The 19,874-nt window shown below is 42.6% G+C and overlaps 1 protein-coding gene across 5 annotated transcripts in view; it reads left to right on the forward strand.

Annotated features, from left to right (window-relative positions):
• The first annotated feature begins 3,118 nt into the window (after positions 1-3,118).
• The window catches only part of MPDZ (multiple PDZ domain crumbs cell polarity complex component), a 153,911-nt gene continuing 137,155 nt past the window's right edge, over positions 3,119-19,874 (forward strand). For 3 of the 5 annotated variants that reach the window (XM_058672353.1, XM_058672355.1, XM_058672356.1), the window contains exon 1: positions 3,120-3,432. The gene's annotated coding sequence lies outside the window, so the exon portion shown is untranslated. Of the gene's footprint in view, positions 3,433-19,874 lie in introns of all 5 variants that reach the window. The other 2 variants (XM_058672357.1, XM_058672354.1) reach the window with 2 other exon arrangements.

Raw genomic sequence — 19,874 nt, forward strand, 5'->3', positions numbered from 1 at the left:
ATGAGACACTACTCAATGGACCCATCTCCAAGAAGTGGACAGTTTCATGGGAGAGCAAACCTCAAAAAGCATGGCTTTCTGTACTCTGGCATACTACTATTTAGAGAAGGAATGGAAGATTTGGTCTGCAGCATGCATTAATCTCATACCCTACAATAAATTAGGAAATCTGATTCCTTGATCTTCCCTCCAATTCATGGTTATGAGCTCTTTCCTTATGATTCAATACAGGAAATCTCACTTTAACTTCTAGGGGTGAAAGAATACCTTTGTAACAGGTGACAGAATTTGTTTCTTCCTTCATATCTCCTAACAGCTAATCTGTCAAGAACTTGTTTCCTCTTCATTTGAGATGGATCAGATCTGAAAATGGACACAAAAAAGTGCTTTGGTATCCAAAGAAGAGAAGCCCTTGGGCATTTCTAAGCAATATAAAACTCCACTTGAAACTGGATGACTTGTGATGATTCAAAGACAAGAACACAAAAGCTATATGGATAAATTATCCATTTTTGAATTTACATATTCATTCCATGTTGCCTGAAAACTAACAATGAATGAAGCATTTTTGTTAGGCTCTGAGGACCAAAGAGTGATACAGTCCCTACTCTCAACGGGTAAATGGTTTGCATGGAGGGTATAGGTATTCTAAAACTAAATATATAATTACAAAGTGGAATAAATTCTGGGAAGCAAAAGTATAGGGAACAATAACCATACATCATAATAGGTGTATCTTAATTTACAGGAATCATGGATCAATGTCCAGAGCAGCAACATTCACTGAGACCTTGGAAATGTGGAACACAGGTAGATGTGAGCAGAAATAGCATGGTCTCCTATTGAGTATTCTGGGCTTGAGACAAGCAAACAGAGTCAAAACATTTGGATGGATGAAGCCTGGATTGAAGATAGAAACTTAAAATTCCTTGGCTATGAGCTAATAAGCTTGATTTGGAAATAAACTTAACAGAGGCTTTTTCTTTTTAAATAAAGAGAACCCAGGGCCTGGTGTGATAGCCTAGTGGCTAAAGTCCTTGCCTTGAACGTGCCAGGATCCTATATGGGTGCCAGTTCGAATCCCAGCAGCCCGCTTCCCATCCAGCTCGCTGCTTATGGCCTGGGAAAGCAGTCAAGGATGGCTCAAAGCCTTGAGACCCTGCACCTGCGTGGGAGACACGGAAAAGGCTCCAGGCTCCTGGCTTCGGATTGGCTTGGTTCCGGCCATTGGAGCCACTTGGGGAGTGAATCATCGGATGGAAGATCTTCCTCTCTGTCTCTCCTCTCTCTGTATATCTGACTTTGTAATAAAAATAAGTAAATCTTAAGAAAAAAAAAGAGAGAGAGAGAACCTAGAGCAGGATCTTCTTGGCAATTCACACACTTACAGTAAGAGAAGTTAATTTGGCAAAAAAGATTGATAAAAAGGAGCCGTATGATAGAAGAACATTAACTTGGAAACTAATTAAGCTTAATATTCTGGGCACTTCTCTCGGCTGGTGGAAGTTCTAGTAAATCTTTTTAACCTGGTTATGCTCCTCCCCCCCTATTTCGAAAGGAAGATAATTGGGTAAGTTTCATGGCTCTGATTAAGAAAAAGGAGAAAAACTAAGACAGTGTGTACGGAACTAGCCTTAGCATCATGGAGGGTTAGTAAAGACTCTAAGGACACAATGTACAGCAGCTCTAAATGCACCCGAGAGGACAGAGGATGTGGGACGAGAAACACAACTGTTGATCACAGGTGGTTGAAGGTCTTCCTAACAAGTGGTTGGCAGCCATGGGACAGGAGAGCAGGCTCTGGTGGGCTGGAAAATGAACATATCCACATCATCTGTGAAGGGACTGGGGAGGAGGCTGAGGGGGAAGGCTGGGTTGTGAAGAGTGCCTCTTCCCTGCCTCCCTGGCTCTCTGTTCTCTTCCTCGTTCCCTTCTTCTCTTCATTTCTTTAGCTAGTGAGACTTGAGGGTGCTTATGGAGAGGCTCCAACAAGACAAAAGTGTTTGACCTCTTTCTGAAATCTACTGTTCATCTTTACGGGTGCTGAATCCCTGTAGACTCTGCAGGAATGGTCACAGTTTTGGAAGAGCAAAATGCACCTTGGGTGGGTGGCTCTTTGCACCCAGGGTGCTAATGAACTCTTTATTCAACTCTTCTCAGCAGAAAAAGTGTTGATTTTGGTGCTTTCTTAAAAAATCCCTTAGAAAGTTTAAATCATGTTCCCTCTTAATTCTTGTATATTTTGCAAACTTCTTTTCTCCTTAAACAAATCTCTAACATTCAGTTAAAGACGGTTAGAGAAATGTACATTGCTTTTTGGTAGACTTAATAGTAAAATTATAATCAGCCAAAGGAAATGGGAAAACTTACTGAACACATGAAAAGAAATAGCTTCCAATATTTTACATTGGACTTTTGAGCAATCCTCTGATGGTATACTCGAATATTAGACATAGGGAATGGAAACTGAAACAATTCTGCCCCACAGAAAAATAAAATATGCGGCTCCCCATTTGAGAGTTTTTGAAAGACAACAGTAGAAGCACGAAACAGAACTGAATGATCTCTTCTTCCTGGCTTTTCCATGGTTTTAATTGGATCATCAAGATGAGCACACCATTGACCCACTAAAACTTAGAAAGTCGTGACACCCTCTTCCCCAGCGTGTTGCTTCTCATTGAAGCAGGTACCATATCCCCCTCACCCCGCCACCACCACTTAAGCTATCCTGCAGTGGGCGTCTCCAGGGCAGTGCATGCTATAACAACGATTTTTAAAACTACAACTAGAAGCTACCAGTGCCCACGTGTTTCCAGATTCAGCAAACCCAGGCACAAGGTCCTGTTCAAATGGAAACAATTATTTTGCAGTTTAAGTATACCCCTAACACTACATGGAGCATACTTAGAACAATTTTTTTTTTCAAAATTCTAATTTACCGTTAACGGGGTCCCCCGATTTATCTGACCGTCTCAGAGAGAGGAGCCTTTTCCACACTCTAGGCCGGCTGCCCAGGAGCTAGTAAAAAAAAAAAAAAAACAACCCAGGAGTAGCAGGCTCGGGCGCGCAAAGTGATTGGCTGCGGCGCGCCCGCCGCCCCGCCGGTCGCCCGCGTCAGCGCAGCCCCGGCAGCCCGGGCCCCGCCGCCGCCTCCGCCGCAGCCCCGGTCGGCACAAGTGCGGCGCGCGCTGGGGGCGGGGGCGCGAGGCTGGCGGCCGCCGGATTAAGTTTCTCGGTCACGCGTGAGTGTGTGTTTGTTGTGCGTGCGTGCGTGCATCCCGAAGCTCCTAGCCGGGCCGTTACGTCCGAGAAGGAGAGCGAGCCTGGGCGTGGAGAGCCGCCCCGAGCCCCCCCGGGTATCCCCCGGCTCTTCAGCCCTCCGCCCCGGGGCTCTCCCGTCCGGGCAGGGTCGGGGCGACCGCGGCGAGCCGGGTAAGCGGCGCCGGGGCCCGGGCAAGGAGGCCGCAGCGCGTCCCCGCGCCCTGCGCGCGCGCCGGCCGGGAAGGTGCTCGGCCTTCTGGGTCTCGGCAGTGGGCGGCGGGGGCCCGGGGTACTCGCCCCAGCCGCAGCACCCTCGAGTGCTGAGGGGATTCCCCCTGCTTCCCTAGGGATTTTTTCTTTCCTTTTTTTTTTAAACTTATATATTTATTTTTAAGGATGGGTTCTGAAGTTTCCTTTGCTACTTGCACGCCACCCCAACTATGACCCGCTCCTTTTTGCTCTCGCGTACTGTTAAATGGCTCAAAAGTTTTTCTTTTCCTTTGCTGGGAGGGACATGGCAGTGGTGCCAAGGAAGGGGAGGCTGGAGGCCTGCGTGCCTCTGGCGCAGAGCAGGCCCTGCGGAGGGCGGGAGCCTGTTGCTTTCCTCAGCTGCTGCTTCTCCACCGTTAGGCAGGCCAATCCCTGCAGTGTGGGATAGCGCCCCAGGACTGGAGTCTCTCGCCTTGACATAGGGAAAATAGGGAAAATAGGGAAATCCCCCCCACCCCAGTCCAGACAGTAGCCGGGACCCGCCCCCACCCCTTGTGGTGTCAGTGGCTTATCTCTTGCTGAGCTGGGGCGGGGGGGGGGGGGGGCGGCATTTTTGCACTGGCCTCCCTCTGACGCTGTCTCCAGCCAGGGAGTGTCTTTGTCTGCAATGTCTTCGCAGCCCTGAGCTGCCGGGTGGCCCTTGCTTTGTGTCCTGTGGTCTCTGGCTGGTGATGGTGTGCATTTTTTTGCCTGCATTCTTTGCAGGGGCACGCAGGCCAAGCAGTTTTCCCCAGGGAGCACATGGAAATTCTAGCCAGGACTACCGGGTGGAGTAGCTGTGGGAGGTGCCAGGATGGGAGGTTGGACAGCATACAGAGGTGGGATTGGGGACAGCAGTGACAACTGCGTCCATCTCTTCTCCGCGCGTGGGGCCCTTCCGTGGCTCTGCAGGGGTAGACCCCGGCCTTGGGGCGCTGTGTGGCTTTGTGTGGAAGGGTTGTGGGTAGAGGTTTGTGTTTCATCCTTATCAGGTGAAGAGACCGTTGCTTCACCAATGTGAAAGGAAAACCGCGCTTGGTTCTTTAGATGCCAAGAGATGACAAGTGACCCAAATGTCTCATCCTGTAATGGATGGAGCTTTGCTGTGTACACCTGTTAGTGCTTGCATAGATGTTACTTATACATGTTATAGAATAAATAGCATCTAATCTGGAAACCAAAGAGGTGGTAATGACTGGTGTGTTTTACATGGGGAATGTGGTTTACCAGTTGTAATGAACTTGTTGTAAAGGTCAAAGAATCTAAATTTCTGCCATATGTGCTGTAGCACCTGCTAAGCATGGACTGACACCTACAGTATAAAACCTAAAACTTCTAGACTTTCCACAGAGTTCTTGCTAAATGCCCCATCACCTTGCATTCCAATTAGGTAGTGCTAATTTTGTTGGTCCCTTAATTCTCCTCTGAGCTTACCTATCTCATTTGTTTAAAGCACAACCCATGAAGATGACTTTCAACATGTTGCTGGTGGGTGGTGTCTGTACCATCTCTCCAGTGTTGTCCTTGGCTTTCTTTTTTGGGCATTCTTCTATATGTCTTCCCTTCATCTCCCTTCTTTTGTTTCTGGTTTTCTCTCCACCGTTACCAAACTCCTTCTTTTTGTCACTAAAGGCTGATGGGAAGGGAAAGATGTTTAGTGAGGTTTCATTGTGCTGTGAATTCCAGCGGTGTGAACATGGCCCTGCTTGGCGCTTCAAGACTTCCTTGCTTTTTGGATTGCTTAAAATGCAAGGTAATTATGAGAGACTAGAGACTGTCCTGAGGGATCCTTGCAAGTTGGAAGTGCTCACAGAGACTCAGCAAACTGTTAGAAATGTAATTTTGCAGTGGTTTAGCCCTGGTCAGGCCCTTCAGTCTTTCATTGCCAGAGTTGGGAAGCTCTGTTTACAAAGGAGAGAGATGAGGACTGCTTGTCCAGGGCTGAGATTGAGGGACTTAGAAGGTGGCTGGGAATAGTGAATGGCTTGGGAAGTAACAGTCCTGAGTGGAGGCGGAATATTCTTTCCAGATCACTTCCCGAAGCCGACGCCATAGGCCTGGTCCTCTGGAGCTGCAGCTACGCTCCATTTTGTGGATTTGTAATATGCATGATGTACTCTGAGTCTCCTAGAATGTTTTGAGACGGTATTGATGTACTTGGGCTGGCAACGCCTCTAAAGATGGTAGAGCAAACCATACCTCTGCCAGAGAGATCACGTTAGAGGGAACAGGAATACAAGTCCCCAGGGAGTTCAGGACCCCTTTCTGGTGTGTGTGCAGGGCTGTTTGTCCCAGGTATGGAAGCTTGGAACTATAGACATTTGGCTTAAAGTAGGATTTTATTTGATACAGTTGCATTGCTTTATATGTTACCAGCTTCATTTATACTAGAAAGGTGGTAATTTTCTCTGGTGAATTAGTGTTGTGCATAGGAGAGCATTTCTACAAATATAGTTGGAAAGTCATATTATCTACTAAAATTGATACAATTGAGATGAAAACATTTTGATAGGGTGGCATGTAGGTAGGGGCACAAGGATATGGAGATTAAGTGTAAATATGAAGGTATCCAGTGTCCTCCTTTGGAGATAGTTATTCCTTCAAGGATAATAATGGATGGACTGGGAGGGAAATGTTGTATCTGGTTAGGCACTGGAGAGAAGAAGAACTATAAGGTACTGTTCTGGGAGCATATTGTCTTGGTTGGAAAAAATAGCTACATAGGAAAGAATATAAATTTTTATGCACAGTGAAATTTCAAGGATTCGAAGTACTCCAGCATAGGATTGTTTGTCTTACTGAAGTTCTTATTTGGCTTTCAATAAGAGGAGGAAAGTGAAGGCTGTTTTGGCATGAGATCCACCATAGGTCAGTGGTTGTACATTGAAAATGGACTTACTCTAGGTTGTATTGGGGAACATCTGGCCCGCAGGCCATCTGAGGTCCATGATCTCATTTGGTCTGGCCCTATAAGACAGCCTCAGGCAAGGCTTGAATTTAATAAATCTATAGTGAATAATTTTTAATTTGATAATTTTTGTGACCTATGAATGATGTTATAAATATCCAAATGGTTGTTGGCAAAACAAAAACAAAAACAAAAACATAGTAGTAGAAAATGCTTTCCATTTCTGTGGGAAAACAGTCTGCCACCTGGAGTGGTCATCCATACTTATGTATTTGAAATGAAACCAGGGTTTTGTACAGAGGGACATTTGGGGGCGGATGGGGGAAGAGGATATGATGAAGTAAAATGAAATAGAGAGTTCTTGAAAAACTTCATGGAAACAGGTGTGCATAGGAAGCCATGCATGGATTCCAGTATTTTTAAAAAGGCTTCTTTATTTGGAATGCAGAGTGACAGAAACCGAGCGCTTCTCCTTCTGTCTGCTGGCTCAGTCCTCCAGGCTACTCTGACAGCTGGGGCTGGCCAGGCTGAAGCCAACCGCCAGGTACACGGTCCATCATTTTTTCATGGGTGGCAGGGACTCAGGTACTTGGCTCATCACCTTTGGCTTCCTCAGGTGCTTCTTAGCCAGAACTTGGTCAGAAGCAGAGCAGCCAGGACTGACACTGGAATTCCAATATGGAATGAGGGTGTCCCAAGGGGCATTTTATCCCACTGTGTCATAATGCCTGTGCTAGATGTCCATGTTTTTGTGCCAAATCAAACTTACCTTTTAATTATTTGCCCATGAACTTTCTGTTGCACTAACATAGAGGCTGAGTTGGTTTTCTTTCTGGAAATTCCATTCCAGCCTTCCCATCACATGTTCCTCATTTCCACCGGGGACTGCAAGAGAGGCAAGCATCTTTGACATCCATGTTTGGTTTTTTTTAAGATTTTCTTGTTTTTATTATAAAGTCAGATATACAGAGAGGAAGAGAGACAGAGAGGAAGATCCTCCGTCTGATATTCACTCCCTAAGTAAGCGCAGTGGCCGGTTCTGTGCTGATCCGAAACCAGGAACCAGGGACCTCTTCTGGGTCTCCCACATGGAAGCAGGGCCCAAAGCACCGGGCCGTCCTCTACTGCTTTCCCAGGCTACAAGCAGGGAGCTGGATGGGAAGTGGAGCTGCCGGGATTAGAACCGGCGCCCATATGGGATCCTGGGGCGTTCAAGGCGAGGACTCTTTAGGCATCAGGCCACGCCACCAGGCCCAGACATCCATGTTTTTACCCATAGTCTCTGAAAATCCGTGAAGGCTTTTTCCAGCAAATACCTCAGGTCTTCAAACTTGTCTCCGTTGCCCAGTTCCGAAGCCAATTCCACATTCATAAGTATTTGCTATGGCAGCATTCCGTTTTCTGCCGCCAAAACCTGTGTGAGTTTGCTAGGACTATGCTAGCAGGTACCACATAGTGGGTGACCGTGACAGCAGAAATGGATTTCCTTATTCCAAGACACCCCGAGTCTAAACCAAGTGGTTTGGGGTTGTGTCTCTACTGAGGCCTTCTCTTTCCTTGTGGCTGGCCATCTTCTTCCTGTGTCGTTACCTTCTGTGGCCGAATTTCCTCTCAGAAGGAAATTTGGGGAGCTGGGAGCAGGTGGGCAGATCTCAGTCCTCTTCTGGCCCACTCCAGTGGCCTCCTGTGACCTCCACCCATCCAGAAAGTCACTTTCTCAGGTGCTAGGGTTTGGGACTTCCCCTGCGTTTGAATCCTGGCTGTCTTCTGGTTAAACCTGAAGAAGGTGCTGACTGAGGGTTAGGCAAGGGGGTCACTCCGGAGGCTGTTGCTGAGGTGTAAGCATTGTCATGGTAATTTGATGATGAGAAAGAAAGGGAAACTGCTATTCCAACAAAAGGCATCTTATCTTTGGCACAGAGCCACTTGTTTTTCTTGCTCTCCTTTTGCCTGGGAAATTTTGCCTCTGAGGCTCTTCCATTTTTATAGACACAGCATTTAGTTTTTTTTGTGTTTCACAAAAGCATGCATTTTTCTCATAATTGCCTATCTCAAAAAATAATAAAGAATTACAATTGGCAAAGATAATCTGTTAGTGCTGTAAACATCCTGTGATGGTTTTTTGAGTTTGATTAAAACAGTTATTCTGTAGATTCCGTTGTTCTAAAATCTGTGTGTCCATTGGGGCTGACACTGGCATAGTTTTCTTCCAGGGAACAGATCAGAAAGGAGATTTATTTTTAAAAATAATGTGATAGCCAGTTTTTATTTTTGTAACTGTTGATATGATTTTTAATTGGAGGAAATTTAAGTTAATTCTCCCAAATATGGTTAGATGATTTTTAACTAAAATCGTCAGTTTGTTGCTTTCTTCCAACCTCTCTGCCTGTGGTGGTTTGCTTGGTTTCCTGAACTGTTTTCTTTATCCTTCCTTTAGTTTGATATGTATTTACAAAAGCAACATTCATTGTTGTTTTCCTGTAAGCTGCCTTACCTACAGATCTAAGGTGGTATAAATAACTGCATGAGGGTGTTATAAATAAATATATGAAACATTTGTAAGAAAGGAAACAAACAGAAACATCAGCTGTAAAAACAAAACAACTCAAGAGAGATGTATTTAAATTGTGTTAATTTTTGGTAGTTTGAATAATTGTGGAATATTTCCTGTGTTGCTTACATTGTGTTTTTATTTTGATTTGTTTTTAATGTTCATTCCTTAGAAGGTTGTAGGTTGGGGTGCAGAGAGAGAGATCTCCCACTCATTGAGTCACTCCCCAAACACCCCCAACATCTGTACCTATGCCCTGTGTGTGTCAGGAAGCCAAGCCCTGTGCCGTCATGTGCTGCCTCAGAGGTGCAGTAACAGGAAGCTGAATCCCAGGAGTGGAAGAGACAAGACTTGATATGGCCTTCCAAAATGGAATGCTGCCACCCAGTGTGGAAGCTTAACTTGCAAGGTGCCTGACCCCATGGATTATATTTTGAAATGATTTGGAAGGCTGGGTATTGTGGCACAATACATTAAGCTGCTACTTGGGACACCCACATCCTGTATCAGAATGTCCATGATTGATTGCCAGCTGCTCTTCCTCTGGCCCAGCTTCCTGCTAGTGTATATACTTGGAAGCAGCAGCTGATGGCTAAAGTACCTAGATCCTTGTCTTTCACATGGGAGACTGGGATGGAGTTCCTGACTTCTGGTTTTGACCTGGCCCAGCCCTGGCTGTTATGTGTTTTTGGAGAGTGAATCAGCAGATGAAAGACGTCTCATTCTGTGTCTTTACTGCCTTGCTTTTAAAACAAAGAAATAATAAAATTATTAGGGTTTAAGTTGTGGTTTGCTTAAGCTGCCTCATGTTGCAAGCATTGCATATTGGAGTGCCTTTTGGCATCCCGGCTGCTGTGCTTCCAGTCCAGCTTCCTGCTGATGGACCCGGGCAAGCAGCAGATGATCTCTTAAAGTACTAGGCCTGCTGCCACTCATACTAGGGACCTAGATCCTGGATTTGGCCTGGGCCAGCACCAGATGTTATGGACATTCATCGAAGTGGGATCCAGTGGGTCCTATATCTTTCTCTATCTCTCCTTTCTTTTCAGCTTGCTTTCCAAATAAAATAAAATAAAATAAAACAAAACTTTAAAAAAGTTAAAAAATAGTAAATGCTTGCTTTTAAAAATAATTGCTTTTGGTGATAAAAATAAGATAAGTAAAATATGTGGATGGAATGGAAAGATGACAAAAGCAATCGCTATTGCGTAGCACCCCACCTCCCAGAGAGGCTCCCTGTAGTCCGGAGATGAGGGCGTTTAGCTTGTCTTGATAAATAGTAAGTAAGTAAATAGAGGATGAGGAAATAGGTCTCACCAAGTGCTTTAGTGAAGATAAATTCATCTGTGATTATTAAAGATTCATATGTTTTGAATTGACATGAACAGCTTTTACTTTATATTAATATTTTTTGACTTCTGAAGAATCACAAAATTAAGACATTCTTAATCTCTGCTTAAAATTAGGTGTTGAGTAGTCATACTGCTGGTTCCAGGATAACTTGTATTATGTAATCTGCTGGTCCTTTGGGTGCCTGTAGAAAAGGGTCATGAGAATCTGTCCTTCTGTGCCACAAAACTGTAGACATCAAATCATGAACTCTCACTGTATAGGAAGGATTTTAAAAATCCTTTCCTTTGTAAACCTAGCTTCTCGTTTTCTTGCTAGGCTGCTGTCTTAACCCTGTTGGGCTGCTATAACATTGTAGGCATATGCTGAATGGGTTATAAACCACAGAATCTTTCTTTTCACGGTGTGGAACTGGGAAGTACAAGACAAGTACTCTGTCTAAGACATTACCAGGTTCATAGACATAAGGCTCCTTTTCCCTCATAAAGCTTCCATTTCTCCAAGTTACCAAGGAGTATTTCATTGTAATAAACGAGATGTGGGAGCAGTTACTTGGCCTGGCGGTACCACAGCCCATACCGGAGTACCTGGGTTTGAGTCCCGGCTCCACTCCCTAGCCTGCCTTGCTGGTCCGATGATTCACTCCCCAAGTGAGCGCAACGGCCGGTGCTGTGCTGATCCAAAGCCAGGAGTCAGGAACCTCCTCCAGGTCTCCCACACGGGTGCAGTATCCCACCTGCCTTGCTGGTCTTGTGTACCCTGGGGGGCAGCAGGAGGTGGCTCAGGTATTTTGGGTCCCTGCTACTCAAGGGGAGATAGCGATCACAGTCCCTGCTCCTGCTTATGTCCTGGCCCCTGGAGGTTTCAGAGTGTAAACCAGTGATTGGGATCTCTGTTTCCTTCACTGTTTCACAAGCAACAGTACCTGAAATAATAAATGAACGAATCAGTTGTGAAGTGTGCCACGGGGTACCATTGCTTGCTACTCTGCTTCCAATTCAGTTCTCCGTATGGAGGTGCATTAGCACCTGGGAAAGCAATGAATGATGGCTTATGTACTCGGGTCCCTGCCTCCCTCCTGGGAAGCTGGGATGGAGCTCCTGGCTTCTGTCTGCCCTGCACCGGGTGTTGGAACCATTTGGAGGGTGAGCCAGTGCAAGATGTTCTGATGTTCTCCCTGCTCTCCTCTGCCATTGCTGTGGCTTTAAAATGAATGAGTGAAAAAGTAAATAAACAAATTAGTCCTTTTTGAAACAGGAAAGGGTCACAAACAGGGTTCAGTGAAGTATTGCTTGGTCCTCTCAAATTTCTTTTACATTCACTATTTTCCTAGGGGTGGTAAATGTAGTTATCCTATGCCATTTTGGAAAATTATAGCATTGGAATGACTAGCCTCATATAACTTGCTGAATTATGTTGGATCAGGCTAAGTTACAGAGTATTTTTAGAATTCTTTTGTGGCTGAAATGGGGAAACAAAAGAAGAAAAGGCTCCTAGCTTTGGATTATTGCTCCCTGGCTAGCTCCATTAAGTTTCCCCAAACATCTGTTGGGGACTAAATTTAGGCTGCCAGCCTCTACCCTTTTCTTGGGGAGGGAAGGCTATCATTTAACTGTTTATTATGGCATACTTTATAATATGTAATAAACTAAGCATACTGAAAGAATGTGCTTTAGTTATTTATGTTTTTTTTTTGTTTTTTTTTTTTTGTTTTTTTTTGCATTAAGTCCTGTGTGAATCTAACAATCGACATTGTGACCATCTCATCCTCCAAAGTTTCCTCCTGCCTCTCGGCACTCCTTTCCTACCTTTCCAACACTCATCGCCAAATAGTTGGTGATTTTTCTATTGCTGTAGGTTAGTTTTCATGCTCTAGAACTTTCTAGTCATGGAAGCAACCCAGTATATCCTCTTTTTCTGACTTCTTTCACTGTGTGACTGAGAATCGGTCGTTTTTGCCTGTATTGTTTATTGTTGCCTCTTTGTGGAGATGCCAGTGGAGAGGGCTTTCTAAAATAGCTTAGAACTCTGCAGTTGTCATATAGGACATTCATTATTGGTTTATGGGAGGCCCCGACTTCATCCTCAGGTTCTGGGAAGGCGAGACAATGAAGTCAAGGGGAGAAGGGCTAGTACCGGAAAAACGTACATCAGTTCAAATCACGTATTTAACATTCCATGCAGAAGGGCTACCCAGAAAAGCAGTGATAACTCACATTGGTTGGACCTGATGGTACAAATGCCCTTTTTCCTATAAGAATTGTTTCCTTATTAGTGTAGGAGACAGAAATGTCTTTACCAGTAGAAATTTAGGTCACATTTGCAAAGTGAAACCTAGGCCTTGCATGCACGACAGGGGAGGTCAGAGAACGTGCTAGCTTCCAGTGGTTCTTGGTTGCGTTCAGCTCGTATTAATCCTTCAGCCACAGAGGTGCGTCCTGGAGCCACGTACTCTGATCCTCGGCTGTTCCCACTGTGTGGATCAGACTTCTGACAGTGTTTCTCAGACTTCCCAAATCCATGCCCCTTTTGAGTAAGAATAGAAATAAATGTCCCCGCGTAATGCGTCTTGAGGTTTTGAAGCAAATAAAATCAGTAGTTTAAAAAAATTCACTGGCAATTGTGAAATAAAATAATCTAAAATGACTACGTCAGAAAAGCATCTCAGCACATTTGTTCTGTTTCTGTGTTGGACTCCGTGCCTTGTTTGTGGATTGCTTGTGAAAGTCTCATGCACTTGTGCATGTTTAGATGTTTCCAGATTTACCTGTCACTCCCATGACAAGCTTACAAAGCAATCGCATAGTGAGTTGGATAACTCAGTCGTTCATTTCTGAATTCCCCAGAGAATTTGTTATTCTGTATGCTACAGCTAATATCATCAGGCATACCAAGAATTGAAGGGAGGATGATCTTCAAATTTAGATTATTCTAGATCATCCTGTTCCTAGAAATACGATGTCACATATTTGATTGTAAATTGCTTAGAAGTCATAGTAAAGAAGAAGCTGATATAGGTGAAGTGAATATGAACAATATTATTTATTCCAGTGTATCCAAAATATCATTTGAGCATGTAATCCATATGAAATTATTAATTAGCTGTTTTACTTCTCTTGAAAAGGAAATCCTAAGAGTATGCTGTGTATTTTACACTTATGGCGTATCTCGTTAACATCTGTGTGTGGCTTATGGCTATCATCTTCATTACCACAGCCCTGGGTCATGACTGGCAGCCTTAAGGAGGCATAAAATTAAGAAAAGAGATGTCTTTATTTTATGGCAAAAACATGTTATGCTTTCTGCAGCCATTCATCCTTTTTTTTTGTGGGACCATTTTCAACACTGAAATGCTTGTCTCCACTTTCTGGGACTTACTTGAAACTAAGTGGAAAACAACAAGAAAAAAAAAATACCAGTTAAGGCAGATGTGTTCTTTTGGTTATTATGAAGTAGAATTTGGTTCATGAGCTTAATATTAACATCTAGTCCTTTGAGTATTATAGTAAAGTGCAGTTAGTGAATGTATTTAAATAGTAGATGGGTTAATTAAGAAGAAAGTAGTCATGTTTATTGAGAGAGAATAAGACATGTAAAATGCTTTCAGAAAAATAATCGGCTGCTGGGATCACCCAAGTAAGTCCTACAGAATTACATGTGGTAGCTAAAGAGTTTAGTTTGTTACATTGTCTGTGAGTTAGTAATTAGAGGATTGAATAGGTTCATGCTTATGTATCTTACATGGCTAAGGTCCATGCTCAGATACATCTGTATTAATTTGGAATTCTTTATGCTGTTTTCCTTTATCTGGACTACTTGCAATCTTGCCAACAATGTGCAACTTTCCATTTCTATGCGACTTTCCTCTGTGTTGTCTCAGCAATGTAAGATAGCATTGACTCACAGTTGGCAGTTTTAGACCACAGTATCTATGCTGTCAGAGGAATACTGGATTCTTTCTAGTAATTCTTCAGTTCAGATTATAAAAAAGCAAAGTTTGTATTATTACGGATAAATTGTATCTTCTTGGGTATATACATGTTCAGTTAGCTTAAGATCCAAAATATATTTTCTTGGTTTAGTGTGGAGGTGAGTAAGTTAGGGCAGATTTTGTAATTTTGATGTATGTTCCCTTCTCTAACCTCTAGATACTTTTTTTCTTGGGTCTTGTATGAATGACTTTGATTTCCTAATATTTTAACTTGCTTCAAAGATGATTAATTGATGTCTATTCAGGGTACTTTGATCTTTTTTTACATTTCATTTGGTATTAAGATTATCTCCTGTAAGTCATTTTGTTTTCACATTAGTATAGGATGAAAGTGATATCAGATAATTCTTACTTGGTCTCGAGTAAAAAAGCAAGCACAATGTTTTAGCTGTATTGAGTGCTGCTGTATGAAAACAAATACAAAAGGCCTTTATTTGTTACACTTTCACCACTAAAATATTCAATTTCTTTTGAAAAATTATTTGAGCAGCACACACTCAGATATATATCTCAGGACAGAGGGATAGAGAAAGAACTCCCATAAACTAGTTTACTGCTTAGATGTTACCATCTGGGACTGAGCCTGCAATAAAGATAGGACCTGGGAATGTAAGACATGTCTCCTTGATGGATATCAGAAATGCAGTTACTTGATTAGCACTGCTTCAGCCCAGGGTCTGGGTCAGTAGGAACTGTAATCAGGAGGAATCAGGAGTTGGTGCCAGAAGTTGAACTCAGCCACTCCAAACTGGAATGTGAGTGTTTAAACTGTTAGGCTAAACGGCAACCTCAAGATTGTGTTAGGTTTTTTTTTTTTTTAAGATTTATTTATTTTTATTGGAAAAGCAGACATATTTACGGCGAGAAGGAGAGACAGAAAGATCCTCCATCTATTGGTTTACCCTCCAAATGACTGCAATGGCCAGAGCTGAGCTGATCTGAGGGCAGGAGCCAGGAGCAAGATGTTAGATTTTCAAAGAGTTGTTTCTGAGGATGGCCCAGTGGCAGAGAAAAGGAGAAGGAGAGGGAGAAAGGAGGAATGATCTGCCCTCCTCTGACTCACTTCCCAAGGGCTTGTCAAGCTGGGGCTGGATCAGGCCAGAGCCAGGAGCCTGACTCTCCGTACAGGCCTCGTGTAGATGGCAGGAATCAAGCACTTGAGTCATCATTTGATGCCTTCCCAGGGGAATTAGAAGGTCATTGGATTGGAAGCAGAGTTGCTGCGATGCAGCTAGCATTCTAATATAGGATGTGGGCGTGCCAAGAAGTAGCTTGACCCAGTGTGCCACAGTGCCACCGTGCCACCCTGCAACAATATATTTTTAAGTAGTGCTGTTGCTTTTGTAATTCTGTACCTTCTTCTTGGTGGATCACTTTTATTAGCAGCAACCACTTAGAGATTAGTAATTCCTTAAAAAAATTGTTATTTGAAAGGCAGAATGGTAACAAGAGAAGAGACAGAGAGATCTTTTCTGTACTAGTTCGCTATTCAGATACTGGCGGTAAGCAAGGCTGGGCCATGCTAAAGCCAGGAGCCGGGAGCTCCAACTTTGAGACAGGAACTCAAGTGTTTGGGCCTTATTTCCTCAGGTGCCTTAGCAGGAAGCTGGATGGAAAATGGAGTAGCTGGGACTCTCCTATAGGATATGGGCATCACTGTGACAGCCTGTGCCTATCTGCCCCTCCCTACTCTTTTTACCCCAAGGCTCCTTTTCCCTTAGAAAACTTGGGAGTCACTTTTTGAAGCCATCCCCCACTCACCCCATGTCTGCACTCATGCACCAGTTGCTGAGTCCTGTTTGTTCCCTCAGTTGAATGTGTTTCATCTCCTCTATATATTTTTGTTGCTATTGTTGCTAATGTTTAATCTAGGTTCTCATTATTTTCCCACTGTGTAATTTTTAACACCCTAACATTTTGTACTAACATTAGTTCTTTCCTTTCTCTAGTGAGCTATTTACCGTATTGCCAGCATTGTGTCTTTATAAAATAAATTTTAAACTCTCCCTACTCTGCAGTCATCTTCTCAGTGTCTGTACCTTGCTCTGTGCCTGCAGGGCCAAGTCCTACACAGGCCATGGACACCCTTGCTTTCCCTGTCATTCCGGAGCCAAGTACTACTGCCCCAGGTTCATTCAGTTCTGAGGGTTCATCATGATTTTGTTGCCTTAGCAGGTGTCCTTCACTTAGTAAGTAAAGCCTTTTCGTCTGGTTGGCCTCCTTTACCCTCCTAATGAGTTCTTCAAGACTCTTCACCTGTCAGCTTTCTCCCAAGTTCTTTGTGATACCTACTGATGTTACTGGATTCCTCTGTGCTCAAGCTCATCACCTCACTTTGCGGTGTGATTACTTAATGTTTTCCACTAGCTTAAAAACTCAGGGGTTAAGTACCTCTCCTTCACTGCTGGATCTTCAGTAACAGAGGTGGGTGAGAGCTACTGTTGTGCCTTTACATAAGCTTGTAGATGTAAAATGTTAGTATTCATCTGAATGAGAATACACGGATCTTGTGCAAGTGTTTCCATATTCAATCTGACTGTGTCCTGCCTAGGAACATGGGGAAAAAAGTTTGTACCTGCTGAAATAATGTAATAGTTGTTGATGCTTTATATATACAAGTATTTTGGTACAGAAACATCTTCAAAATTCATTCCAGTTTTTCACAATAGACATTTTATGTGAGTTTTTTGAGGAGTCATAGTGTTGTTAATAGCAAGATTGAACACTTCTAGATCACATTTCCTTTGCAAAATTGTTTCGGATGCTTTTTCTTAAGAGATTCTGACAGCTGAGTTACCAGGCAAGTGACTCAGTGTTCATTACTATTTGTGTGTTAGGCTGCTGGATGAGTGCAATCAAGTAGAGTTAAAGTTCTGCCTTTGGGATGTGTTTCCACTTTGTTGGAGGAAATGATTCAGCTCTTCCTGTGCGTTTGTAACCCCAGTCAACAACACCCCTGCTACTTCCTGTTGGCCTGGGGAATGTGAAGGAAATTTCTGAGGGCTAAGTGATCTCACCCGTACTCCGTCTTCCTACCTGTTTTCTTTTTCTTCCACACCCTGTTATTTCCTTTCTTTTACTCTTCTATTGGTTTATCTGTCTTATCCTTATTCCTCAAACCTATTCCGTCTCCATTAACCCTCTCTTTTAGATAACATAATACTTTGAAAGTTAGTCTCTTGGGGCCCTGTGCGATCACCTAGTGGCTAAATCCTCTGCTTGCATGAGCCGCAATTCCATATGAGTGCTGGTTCGTGTCCCAGCTGCTTCACTTCCCATCCAACTCCCTACTTGTGGCCTGGGAAATCAGTGGAGGACAGCCCAATGCCTTGGGACCTTGTAATCCTCTGGAAAACCTGGAAGAGGCTTCTGGCTTTGGATCAGCACAATTCTGGCTGTTACAGCCACTTGGGGAGTGAACCAGTGAATGCAAGCTCTTTATCTCTTTTTCTCTGTATATCTGCCTTTCCAAATATATATATACATTTGGAAATATATGTATATCTTTAAAAAATTATATATATCTTTTAAAAAGTTATAAAGGAAAGCTAGTGTCTTGACTAAGCTTAATTCTGGAGTTTGCAATTGCTGAGTTCATTTCTATGTGTTGAAATACTGTGGAAATTGGTTCTTAATCTTCTGGCTCAGATCAGGTGTAGCATCTTTTTAACAGTTGAAGTAGTGGGAGAGTGATTTCTGGGAGCTTCAGAGTGCAAAAAGTGAATGCAGTTTTCAGCCATAGAAAAGGAAGTTGTATTAACCTTTGCATCTTTTTTTTTTTTTTTTTTTTATTCATTAATTACATTGTATTATGTGACACAGTTTCATAGGTACTTGGATTCTCCCCACCCCTCCCCAAACCCTCCAACCATGGTGGATTCCTCCACCTTGTTGCATAACCACAGCTGAAGTTCAGTTGAGATTCCCCCATTGCAAGCGTATACCAAACATAGAGTCCAGCATCTTATTGTCCAGTCAAGTTCAACGGCTTCTTAGGTATACCCTCTCTGGTCTGAAGGCAGAGCCAGCAGAGTATCATCCCAATCAATTAAAAGCTCCAACATACCATCAGCAAAAATTTACATCATTATGGAATTAATTGACATAGTAATGAGTAACCAATATGTTAAAAATAAATGCGAGTTTTTAACCACCTTCTGTGACCACCTCATTGACATTTCAATTTTAGTTTGTACACAACATATAAACTACATAACATAACATGTTATACATAACATCATATCATCTTAAATTAAGGCAAACATGTGGTATTTAACCTTTTGGGATTGGCTCATTTCCCTTAGCATTATTAACCTTTGCATCTTAACACACAGGTAAGACATGGTGTAACTTGCAGTACCTAACCCCAGAATGTTCAATTTTAGTGTGTGTGATGCGGCGGCTACTGTTGAAATAGCCAGCTAATTTAACAGCAATTGGAAGTAGAAAAATTCATTAGTGTGCAGATATTGATAAAATGTAAAATGACAATAGCAATAGCTTTTATATGCCACTGAGTTTGTGGTATTTTTGCATATGTTCTTCTGAGTGCTCACTTTATGAACACGAAAGAGCAGCGGAGAAAAATTGAACGTCTTACCCAGGATCTTAAACTTGAACAATTGTAGTGCTTTTTCAAGGGAGCATTAAAATAAAAAGCCTATAAACTGAAAGTACAGCTTCCTGGGGCTACTTAATTGGATGGTGAATATTTATTTTCTTTCCTGCATTGGTATTAGATCATTTTGCTGTTTTCCTTGGGTTGAAAAGTTAGTTCTGTTACTTGCTTCATGAATATAGGGAAAAGCACTGTCCTTCTGAGAATCAAAATTCTTATCTGAAAATAGGGATATCAAATATAAACCTCCTGGTAGGATTAAAGGAAATATGGATATGGAAAGCACACATATTCTGCTTAAGAATTTGTAGGAATGTGGTTCCATTTTAAACAATAAAAAGCATGCCAGTGTTTTTGCCTAAAAAATTCACTTGTGGGAACTATTTTGTTCTCTGGAAGACATGTTATTGTAGTAGATGCAATTTTAGTATTGGTTGCTAGTGAATAGCATTTTTTTTAAAGCCCCAAATAACAGATTGTTGCTTTCATTTTTGGATTACAGTCAAGCCTGCATTTCAGGCATTCCAATGATGAATATATATTTGGGAATTTCTGCCTCTCAAAGAGAGTGTTTGATGGTGGATTTATGCCTGAGGAATAAAGTTGCATTTTTTTTTTAATTAGCAAAATGATACAGAAAGTTAGACAGTTTGGTCCTAAGGGAATTTAGTCAGGATAACTACCTAAGCCATTTGGGTAGGACTTAAGCCATCTTCTTTCTTAATTTCTTCTTTTCCACCATAGGTCCCACATTTGCTTGTAGCTGAAAGAGATTACTTTTAGCTAAACCTGGCCAAACAATTGGTGAACATTTCTGTACCCTATGTAATAATGGTTTTAGAAATATGATTGCTTAAATAAAGGTGTGAGTTAGGTGCTGTTTAGGAAATCAGTAATGTCTTTGATCCTATACTTATATAACTGTAAAATCTAGTAATTGCAAGAT

Source organism: Ochotona princeps, chromosome 14, assembly GCF_030435755.1.
Source record: "Ochotona princeps isolate mOchPri1 chromosome 14, mOchPri1.hap1, whole genome shotgun sequence".
Classification (NCBI taxonomy): domain Eukaryota; kingdom Metazoa; phylum Chordata; class Mammalia; order Lagomorpha; family Ochotonidae; genus Ochotona; species Ochotona princeps.